General features: G+C 34.6%; 1 long non-coding RNA gene across 1 annotated transcript; it reads right to left on the bottom strand.

Annotated features, from left to right (window-relative positions):
• Positions 1–435: 435 nt before the first annotated feature.
• Positions 436–11,827, bottom strand: LOC309657585. The gene is made up of 2 exons (XR_014261855.1): positions 11,398–11,827; positions 436–11,072 (listed from the first exon to the last, which is right to left on the bottom strand). It is a non-coding gene; the product is annotated as an uncharacterized lncRNA (long non-coding RNA).
• Between the last annotated feature and the right edge of the window lie 518 nt (positions 11,828–12,345).

Below are 12,345 nucleotides of genomic sequence, written 5' to 3'. Positions count from 1 at the left end.
ATTTTAATATGTAATATATGGAACATACATTTAAAATACAATATATTGTACATTCTTTAACCATGCAATATTTGGGACGTATTTATACCAAAATTTATTTGTTGTTTATCTGAAATTAAAACTTAAATTGTTATTTTGTATTTTTTTTATAAATTTGGCCATCTGTGGGTACATGTACACACAGTGTGTTACCAACTAGAATGTAATCTCTACAAGTGAATTTTTACTGTTTTGTTCCCTGACGTAGAGGTGAACAAATAAATAGAGGTGCTCAGCAGTATGTATTTAAGAGTGAATTTAGTTACTTAACCCTTTATAATCTAGGCTTCATTATGTGTTAAATTAGGACAACAGTATCTACCTACAGAGTTTTGGTGTCATTTAAAAGAAATAATTTATGTAAATAGTTTTTCACAGTACCTAGCAAGGTAGTAATTTTTTTTTTTCCATACAGGTTTGCTTTTATTTCCACATTCAGCCTGTTGAGACAATGGTAGTAAGTATTTGATGATTATTCATTCTTTTGTATTTGTTATTACTATAGTCATTATTATTGTTATTGTTCTTAATCCCAACAAGGGCCCCTAAATATTCAGGGTAAAAATTTCTCAAAATCTGCAAGTTTTTCATATAGAAAATGTCATTAACTGCTTTCCCTAAGATTGAGCTCAAAAGAGATTCGCTTTGCTTCTGAAAGACATATGCAGTGTCTATTGAGTCACTGTTGGAGTTCAAGAATATTTTTCTATTTTTCAAAGGATATAAAAATAACAGATTTTTTTCTTTCCTCATTTGGGAAAAAATAAGATGGGTCAAAGAAATCTATAAAGGTTTGGACTGAAGCTATAAAATGACACTTCAAATGTTATATCTCATTTTCAAGTAGAAGTCTGTTATAGACAGGAGGATGGTATGGGTGGTGGGAACTGCTTAAAAAGCAGCTGCAAAGTATTTTTAAATAGCACCATTTCAAAACTTGCAATTTCCTTGTTTTCTGAAATAATCTTGATAAGAGGTGAACACATCAAACACACTTTAATGCATTAAGTGCTGATTCTCTTTTATAAGGAGACTCACCTAAGAAGCTGAGTGTGCTGCGATGGGGCAGGGTTGGGTCCTCTGGAAAACAGAGGGCCACCTCCTCTTTCACGAACAATATAGAGCCACAGGCTTTGTACATGTATCAGACATTGGGGCTTTTTTTTTCAGTTCATCATCATGGTTTCTTCAGAAATCAGGTTTACAAAAGTTTAAACAATACATGCATGCTTGAAAAGATGGTTGTAAACTGATTATTTTCTATAATGCATCATGTATATCAAATTTCTCTTGGAGGACTTACCATTTAAAGAGACATTTTAATGAATATTCTTGTGAAGTGAGAAATATTTTGGGATTTCATATAACCACACTCTAACTTATTTGTTTTGTAAATTTGGACATTCACAAAGTTATTTTATTTTTCATGTTGGAAAACAGCTAGTAAGAATCAGATAGACTTAAAGCCAGATATTAGAATTTTGTTGTGATTATATCACTGACAAAATTGAACAGATATTTAATGTCCCATTTGGTGACACACATTATTCATAGTACTCTATTGAGCAAAAGACACCAAATTAAAAAAGGGATATACTATTACTAAGATTTATATTTGCATTTTTACAAGTACACTTACATATCAGAATCCTCACGGTTCCTAATTGGGTATGAGAATAAGCATACACTTGAATTTTCACATAAATGACTTTAATAATAGACATGTATGGAGACACTCTTATTTCTGAATTTGCCAATGACTATTCTCTGTGGTAGAAGCAAATAAAGAACAGAGGTAATAAGCATGGACTTTAGAGTTAGACTCCTGCTTAGCACCTTCCTATTCATATAATCCTGCAAAAGCTACTTATTTTCAAGGCTGATGCTCACAAATTTAATTAATGGGGGATTGTAATAGTACCAGACTCAAAAACCTTCTGCGGTGGTATAGTGACATAGTTCATGTAGGGTGCTTACCACCAAACCTTTTACATAGTATAAAACACATAAATTGCAATTCTTAATATCATTTCATATCATATCATGAAGAAATGTTTATAACCACTGTAGGGGAGCAAAATTTGCCACCCCAAAATGTCTCTTTGGTATGAGGATTGTTTCGAGCTGAAAACAATCAAGGCCCAAAAGACTCAGGAAGAAACTTTGACCTTCCCCTTAACTGTCTGAAAGAATGTAGATACAGGAACTGTTCCAGGAAGGGAGCTGCCACCATAGATAACTACAGTATGAACTAGGTGTGATAGGGAGGAACCTAGCAAAGTCTGTTTGTTAAAAGTTCTCTCTGTGTCCCATTGTCTCTGCATGGCCCTGCAAACACTTTACCAAATACTTGGTTTTCCATCTCTATGTGAATTGCCTTCTTCCTCTTTGAAGTCCTAAACCACTACCCCCAACATCCTCTTTTATCTTTAGCTGAAGAGGTATTTAAGGTGAGGGTTTTGGCCATTTTGGCAAGTACTCAGTTTTCCTGGGTATCTCTCATGTATACATGTTATTAAACTTTCATTCGATTTTCTCCTGTTAGTGCATCTCATGTTAATTTAATTCTTAGACTAGCCAGAAAAACCTAGAATGGTAGAAAATGTCTTCTTCCCCGACACCACTTTGAATATGAAGAACTCATGACCCTCTTGGCAGTTATTACCATTACTATCATCATCATCATTATTTTAGCTGTTATTAAAGATATTAAGAAGTTTTTGTGTTACAGATGATCCTTTTACACTATACAAATATATATATGCATATTTTCCATTCCATACACACAGATATTTTACATGCCATGCTTACATTTTTGAGAAGAGAACTGTCAAATTTTAATAGCATCTTCATATTTTAAAGTAAAGAGGACAAATAGGCTATTTAAAAATTACTTCTCTCCATATAATTTGCAGAATGGCAATTTCTACTCTTTATTTAGTAAAGTTGTATATTTTGTGTAATACTACTGTGCTTACAAAAGCTTGTGATTTAAGTAACATATGTAAATGAACTTAAGTGGTATTTGCATACTAAGACTCATTTTAATCATAATATTCATAATCAAATGAAAATCATTTTAGGTAAGTATAGCCCTAATGAATGTAGTGAATTAGCTTTAATTTGCAAATGAGGGCTTTTAAATAATGCTTTTAAAATTTGACTTCATATCGAAAAAACATTGATCATTCTTTTCCAACTTTAAAGAAAATATTGGAAGCTGACTAGTTAATTCAACCACTCTTTGTTTCTGAACAAAAAGTTTTATAATACGTTATTGACCTCTTGTATAATAAATAACAATGTAATAAATAATAACAGTACTCTATGTTAATTAGTCAAATGACTGACTGACTAAGCCTTTTAAAATGATAAAATTCTAACTTCCAGTTAGTAACCATCTCATCTATAAAAGCATCTTCAATTGAAAAATAAATCACAAGATACTGTACAACTTACATTTCCTGGAAAATGGAGCCAGTATATGCATGAATATAATACGTATTGGTTTCTTGTACTCAGTTTATCAAGAAAATTAATAAGAAGTATCCAAGTTTCTAATTTTTTTGAAATAAAGCAAAGATTTAACAAACAATTAATTTTAATAAGGCATAACTCATTTTATTGCACTTCACTTTATTGTTCTTTGCAGATAATTGCTTTTCTTTTTTTTTTTTTTTTTTTACAAATTGAAGGTTTGTGGCAACTCTGCTCAAGCAAGTCTTTTGGTGCCATTTTTCCAACAGCATTTACTCACTTCATGTCTCTGTGTCACATTTTGGTAATCCTTGCAATATTTCAAACTTTTTCATTGTTATTATATTTGGTATGCTGATCTGTGATAAGTAATACTTGATGTCACTAGTTGTTTGGGGGTGCCGTGAACCATGCCCATATAAGATGGCGAACTTAATTGATATATGTTAGATTTGTTCTAACTGTTCCACCAACCAGCCATTCCTCCATCTCTCTCCTTCTCTTTGGGCATCTCTATTCCCTGAGACACAACAATATTGAAATTAAGCCTATGAATAACTCTACAGTGGCCTCTAAGAGTTCAAGTGAAAGGAAGAGTCACACAAATCTCACTTTAAATCAAAAGCTAGAAAAGATTAAGCTTAGTGAGGAAGGCATGTCAAAAGCCAAGACAGACCAAAATCTAGGCCTCTTGTGCCAAATGGTTAGGCAAGTTGTGAATGCAAAGGAAAAGTTCTTAAGAAAATTAAAAGTGCTACCCCAGTGAACACACGAATGATAAAAAAAAAAAAAAAGTGGAAAAGCCTTATTGCTGATATGGGGAAAGTTTTAGTGGTCTGAACAGAAGATCAAACCAGCTACAACACTCCCTTAAGCCAAAGCGTAGTCCAGAGCAAGGCCCTAACTCTCTTCAACCGTATGAAGGCACAGAGAGGTGAGGAAACTGCGCAAGAAAGGTTTTACGCTGGTTTATGAGGTTTAAGGAAAAAAGCCATCTCTGTAACACCAAAGAGCAAGGTGAAGCAGCGAAGGACTGGGATAGAAGCTGCAGCAAGTTATTCAGAAGATCTAGCTAAGATAATAAATGAAGGTGGCTACACTAAACAGATTTTCAGTGTAGATGAAACAACCTTCTATTGGAAGAAGATGCCATCTAGGACTTTCATGGTGAGAGAGAAGTCAAAGCCTGGCTTCAAAGTTTCAAAGGACAGGCTGACTCTCTTGTTAGGGGTTAGCAGCTGGTGACTTGAAGTTGAAGCCAATGATCATTTACCATTCCAAAATCCCTGGGGTCCCTAAAAATGATAGTAAATGTACTCTGCCTATGCTCTAAAAATGAAACAACAAAGCCTGGATGACAGCACGTCTGTTTACAACATGATTTACTAAATTTTTTAACCCTACTGTTGAGATCTACAGCTCAGGAAAAAAAAAGATTACTGCACCTGGTCACTCAAGAGCTCTGATGGAGCTATACAACAAGATTCATTCTGTTTTCATGCCTGCAAGCACAACATTCATTCTGCAGCCCATGGATCAAAGGGTAATTTTTTTTTTTTCTTTACCAATATATATATATTTTTTAACATCTTTATTGGAGTATAATTGCTTTACAATGGTGTGTTAGTTTCTGCTGTATAACAAAGTGAATCATCTATATGTATACATATATCCCCATATCCCCTCTGCATCTTCCTCCCACCCTCCCTATCCCACCCTTCTAGGTGGTCACAAAGCGCCAAGCTGATCTCCCCTGTGATGCAGCTGCTTCCCACTAGCTATTTTACATTTGGTAGTGTATATATGTCAATGCTACTCTCTCACTTCATCCCAGCTTACCCTTCCCCCTCCCCGTGTCCTCAAGTCCATTCTCTATGTCTGCATCTTTATGCTCAAGGGGTAATTTTGACTTTCAAGTCTTATGATTTAAGAAATACATTTCATAAGGCTATAGCTGCCATAGATAGTGATTCCTGTGTTGGATCTGGGGAAAGTCAATTGAAAACCTTCTGGAAAGATTCACCATTCTAGATGCCACTAAGAACATTTATGATTTATGGTAACAGTTCAAAATAGCTACATGAACAGGAATTTGGAAGAAGTTGATTCCAACCCTCACGGATGACTTTCAGGAGTTCAAGACATCAGTGGAGGAAGTCATTGAGACGTGGTGGAAAGAGCAAGAGAACTAGAAGTGGAGCCTGAAGATGTGACTGAATTGCTGCAATCTCATGATAAAACTTTAATGGATGAGGAGTTGCTTCTTACGGATGAGCAAAGGAAGTGGTTTCTTGAGATAGGATCTACTCCTGGTGAAGATGCTATGAAGACTATTGAAATGACAACAAAAGAATTAGAATATTGCATAAACTTAGTTGATAAAGCAGCAGCAGATTTTGAGAGGACTGACTTCAATTCTGAAAGAAGTTCTGAGATCAAAATTCTATCACACAGAACTACATGTTACAGAGCAATTGTTCATGAAAGGAACTGTTGATTGATGTGGCAGACTTCATTGTTGTCTTGTTTTAAGACATTGCCACAGTCACCCCAAGCTTTAGCAACTACCACCCTGATCAGTCAGCAGCCATCAACACTGACACAAGACCCTTCCCCAGCGAAAAGATTATGACTCACTGAAGGCTCAAATAATGGTTAGCAATTTTTAGCAATAAAGTATTTTTAAATTAAGGTTTGTACATTTTTTAGACATAATGCTATTGCACACTTAATAGACTACAGTTTCGTGTAAACGTAACTTTTATAGGCACTGGGAAACCAAAAAATTCGTTTGTGACTTGCTTTATTGCAATGTTAAATTTACTGTGGTATTAGATTTATTGCGGTGTCATGAATCTAACCCCCAGTACTTCCGAGGTATGCCTATATATTGTAGCCACCTGTCTATATGTAAAGGTAAGATAATATAGTTTTTAAGAATACGGATATCTGAGTCAGAAGGCCTCTGTTCCAATTCTGGTACCACAGCTGCTGTGTGACCTTGGGCAAATTATTTAACTTCTCTAATACTTACTTTTCTCATCTTTAAAATAGCAATGATAACAGTACCTAATTCATTTATTTATTGAATTATGTAATATCATGCTTGGCAATCTTTTAAAAAGTAAAAGTACTTAATACATACTAGCTATTATCACTATCAGTACTATTATTTGCTAGAAGGAAAAGCCTATCTTTATGAATATACTTCTTGATATTTTGCCCACCAATATGGGACCTGTTTAAGAGAAAAATTACAGAGTATGGCAGACCTCCTACAGCAACCAGAAACAGATAAATAATCTCCTCTGTATCCACTCCTGGAAGAATCACATGAACCCTGTGGCTTCCAAACCTGAGACTGACAAAGATGTTTGGCCTGCCCCAGGTTAGATTATAGGTGCTTGGAGCACTTAACTAACAAACATGTGTCCCATAAAACTACTGTGGCTCTCACCCTCCTCTCACTTCCTCACTGTGAAACCTAATTTCCATACCCATATTTAGATGTTACTCTATTCCACTGGTCAATCTGCAATACAGCAGATATCTGTAAGGAGACAACCCAGTTTCCTGTACTTTGAAACAAGTTAAAAGTGGTTTATGCCCATAGATTTGTGCAGTGTCCAAATTAAACTGAGCTGAAGTACAAACCCATTTCAAAGTGACTTACCGTCATGCAAATTAGTTTAGATTATGTATTTTCTCATCCTGTTTAAAAACATATTCCAAGATAAACTATTTTAGTAGTTAATGTTATTACACCTGAAAATTTAAAAATTAACTTATTTTAAAGGCTTCCACATCACATTGGCATATTTGCCTCTCCCAAAAACCTTGTCAAAGAGACAGGGCATAACTAACTGTTAGTTATATTTTATAAGTGAAGATCAAAGAACAGGAAGACACTGAGGTACGGAAGAAACTAAATTCAAAGAGTTGGATTGTAAGCAAAGGATTCTCGTTTTCGGACCACTAGATAAGCGTGTGTGCATACACGCACACACACACACCCCTAAAACGAGGGGATAATAAATATGTGGTAGGCAGGTAACTGTCTCTACCAACTCAAAAGTTCAATTTTCAACCTATTACAAATCTCTGTCCTCAGAGTAATCATTATGAAGTCACTAAAAATTCTACAGATTTGTCCATAAAGCTGAAGCCCAAATCTTAATGTGTCACAAGGTTTTCAAATCATCCCAACTTTTTCACAAATTTTCAGTGAAAATATTTTTACATTTTACCTAAGATATTTGTAAATAGTAGAAATACAGACTACGTACAGTCTACAGGCTGAACAAATGAGAACAAAGAGAAATATCTTCTTTGGGCAATAGATCATAGTGACCCTTCACATCAAAGTAAGCTTTACAAAGACTCATTATTAAATTGACCATGTGGAGGAGTTGTTAATTAGGAAACGAATACACACAGCAACTCACACACAGAGAAAGACATACACTAGAACTTGCTTGAATCTTCTAGCCTGATAGCTGTATAGACCAATAATTCTGAAGTAGAAAATAATTTTGAATTTTAATAAATACGAGGTAAAAAAGAGAGTTTAGGTTTATTAATTTAAAGGACATTCCTTATGTTAGTTTTTAAGTTTTTGTGCATTATATGAATTTCACAAAGATTTTTCTTTTGTCTTGTTCAAATTTGATTCTTGAGATAGAGATATCGGTGTGTTTATTTTCAAAATGTTGCAAAACAGAAAATGCTGGTATTACTTAAATATTAATAGGGAAAGTATATCCAGTTAAATAGATAAAATTAGTTAAAGCCATTGCTTGAAGCAAGAGGAAGACTCTACTTAATATGGATCAGACCCATCTTCAGTTATATCTTGCAAACATGACATTTCTAACATCGAACTAATTTTGGGAGCAAAATATAAACATTTTATCTTTCCTCATTTAAGAAATGTTGGCCAAGTTCCTAGGTATGATACAGAAGCATTATTTCTTCTTTACTTAATATTTGTTGATAGAGCACAAACCTCCAAAATGCTGGCAAATACCTCCTTCATACCTAAAAGCAGTTATCTATGTACTACGGTGTCAGAAGTGTTATCATACCGAAGGTGCAAATTTTATTGTTACCAGGTTGTTGCTAAGGGGGAATTTGTATATTCTTGAAAGATAATGGTTATGGGACTTTCAATATTTTTTCCCACATCACCCATATAATTTAGCCAAATAATTTATAATTAAAATAGAAGAAAGATATTTAAACAAATCAGCCTTACTAAAACTTTAAGAAACTACTGACAAAATTGAATGGGCCTTTAATCTATGGCCTGTAAATCACTTTTCAGGATATCAAAACATACAGACAAGAAGATTAATTAATGCAATAGTGAATATCTGTCTTGGATGTTTTAGGCATTGCTGGCTTGAAGGCAGAGACGTGGGCTCATGATTTCAGAGTCTTTTCAAATTCTTAAATATAGTGACCTTTGAAAAGCTGCATTGTGAGTTACTATCTATTGATATATTTCACTGTGATATGCAGAGAAAATAAAAACTTACTTTTAAGAACTTACATGTCAACTTTTTAATAATGCAACACTTTAGTGTATATTATATTATAGCAAGCCTCTAATTTTCATATCTTGAAGAAAATTTACTGATTGCACGTAAGGACAGAAGTGCCTAATCTAAATGTGCTTGCCACCATCCTGACCACACACAGACCCTGGGGAAAAATAAATAAATAAATAAACCTATGAGCCTGAATGAGCCTTAATGAGTTGGGGGCAAAAGGCAGGGAAGGAAGATGGAACCAAAATATATTTCTATGCATAATAGTGTCCATTTTTTTTGTTGTTGTTATGGAAGTGAATATGAAGTGGAAACCACAGCTGGAGTCTCTAAAAAGTTATGTCAACTTAACATTTTATTAAACACTTATAATTTGTCTTCCACTGCACCAGACACTTAGAATTCAAAGTTGAAAAAGTGAGGCATTTTGCCCTCTCAAGGAGCTCAGTGTCACAATCAGTGAGAGATGAGTAAAATGGTTCTGGCAGTATGGTGACTGATGTGCTAACCGCACAAGCATACTACCATGAGAATACAAATAAGAATCTGTTCATGTTGAGCGGAGGGAAGACTTTGCTGAAGGAATGACGTATGAGTTAGACCTTGTATTGTATAATACAGTAGTTAAGCATGTAAAGTAGTTAAGCATGATGGTATAAACAGAAAGATTCACAAATGGCACGATGGTCATGTGTATAAAATTTTGACTCATTGGCTGTAATTTTTTTCCATAAAATTGAAGTAGTGTTACATGCAATGTCATATTCTAGATTAGATCCTGGGACAGAAAAAGGACTAAAGTGAAAGAACTGGTAAAATCCAAATAGGATCTGGAGTATAGTTAATGGTAATTTATTACTGCATTTGTTTTAGTCAGTTATATTTATGAGGGTCACAGTCACTTACTTTCTTATAGTACTAGCTTACTGCTGGCTGTCACACTATAGCAACAGCTTGCAAGACTACTCCTACCTATAGTGCAGCTTGCATCTGAGAAGAAGATGCCAGCCAAACCCCTTTTCCAATTTCAATGGGTTCTATGGGGCCTAGTAATGGAAATATTTGGATTGTAGAGGCCCCAGAATTAAGCTGATAGTAAATTCCTTTAAAGCACGGAGTTTATAAATTTTAAAAAACTTTATAAATTTAAAAAAACTTTATAAATTTTAAAAAACTTTATAAATTTTAAAAAACTTTTCACTACATTTGACAAATTCCTAAAAAAGAAGCAACATACCCATAAAAAGTTGTGAACCTAAAAGCAACTTTTCTAAGTTATCAATAATTAAAACAAATTCTTATAGATCATGCCAGAGGAAAGCTTGAATTGTCTTTCTATTTGCTTTATAGAAAATAGTATTTAAATATTGTCAGCAATCAAAGAATATTCAGTCAACATACATTAAAGCATTATGGAAATGGGATGGCAATAATAAAAATGTTAATTTCTCAATTTTGGATTATTTTTATAGGTATATATTTATATAAATCCTTTTATGTCCTTTTTTCATAATGTACCTTATTTTTGAAGTTATGATTTTTGTAATATGTATCATAAAATGACTCCTCTAAACTTTGTAAGCTAAAGGTCACAAAAATTCCTGGATTCATCTCTGTAAGTAGAGTCGCTAAAAATGACTGATGGGAAATTAAAACAATGGCATTTGTTAGAAAAACTCAAATGCCCATAATTACAACATGTGCTTTATGAGGTATATTCTGCATACAAAGAGCAAAGGTGGTCTAAGTCTGATGAACAAAAAAGTCTGTGTTATGTGAATAAATGGCAAAAAAGGAGAGGAATTACAGGAGGCCTGTGCTGCTTGTCTTCTGTGTGAGGAACATTTTCAGAGATTGAACTAGGTGTATACCAGTCCCTTAACCCTGATGCATCACCTCCTAGAACCCTGAGGGTAACTACAGATGAGTTATTGAAGCTGCTTACAGAATGGTTCACTAAAAACAAACAAACAAAAACAAAGACAATAAAACAATAAGGGGGCTTCCCTGGTGGCGCAGTGGTTGAGAATCTGCCTGCCAATGCAGAGGACATGGGTTCGAGCCCTGGTCTGGGAAGATGCCACGTGCCGCGGAGCAACTGGGCCCGTGAGCCACAACTACTGAGCCTGCGCGTCTGGAGCCTGTGCTCTGCATCAAGAAAGGCCGCGACAGTGAGAGGCCCGCGCACCGCGATGAAGAGTGGCCCCCGCTTGCCACAACTAGAGAAAGCCCTCGCAGAGAAACGAAGACCCAACACAGCCAAAAATAAATTAATTAATTAATTAAAAAAAAAAAGCTTTTAAAATATAAAAATAAAATAAGGATTTTTAACTCAAACTGACCTGGGTCCTGAGTTGCCTTCAAGCCTGCAGTAGCTATGCTCTATAAAACTTTACTCATAGATCACTTCCTGACCACACATCTCAACTGCAGACATGACTCTTTAAGAGGGATGCTAAGTCCTGGTTTTTACAGAAAAACAGAGCCATTATGGAATAGCTTATCATACGGCTGAGAAGGAAGAACAGATGGTCTAGTGGTCTACATGCAATCTCTGTAGCCAGATTGCTCAAGCTCATATGTAAACTCCACCACTGAATAATGCCAGGGCATTGAACAAGTTACTTAGCCCTTCTGTGACTAGACTTCCTCATCTATACAATGGGGATAATGATGTAACCTATCTCAAGTTGTTGTGATGAGGATTAATTGAGTCAGTACTCATAAAGTACTTAGGATAATGCCTGGAAGATAATATAAAACTTCTTCAGTTAAAAAAAAAAATCACTAAACAAGTTGTTTATCTGTAGGCAGAAAGAAGGAAACTTGGGAGACAGGATCATTATTTTGAAAAATCTAAATTTTCTTTCTACAGAAAAGGACCTGGTCTAATTGTGATAAAAAACAAAAATGCCAGTATAAACTAGATGAGATTCAGAATCACATATGGTGGGACTTTTGAATCTAGTTCTCCATACCATTCTACCCTCACCTAGGCAACTACTCTAATGTGCTTAATTAATATTTTGTTTTGCAAAATTGGCATCATTGTTTTATGTGTGCATGTTTTTAATTTGCAAAAATGGTATTGTATCATATACCTTATTAAATATCTTTCTTCAATAATCCCCATGCTATGGATATTTACCAATGTTGTTTTCTGTATCTCTAAACCATTTCCTTCAAACACTAATACTTCATGGTGTGCATTCAGTCCATTTTACCCATTTTGCTCTTCCAGTGACAGATATACAGTCTGACTGGCAAACATTTGAAAAAA

This window comes from Balaenoptera physalus, assembly GCF_965194825.1.
Source record: "Balaenoptera physalus genome assembly, chromosome: 3".
NCBI classification, from domain to species: domain Eukaryota; kingdom Metazoa; phylum Chordata; class Mammalia; order Artiodactyla; family Balaenopteridae; genus Balaenoptera; species Balaenoptera physalus.
The sequence above is the reverse complement of the archived record's forward strand: the minus strand, read 5'-3'. Positions and strand labels throughout refer to the sequence as shown.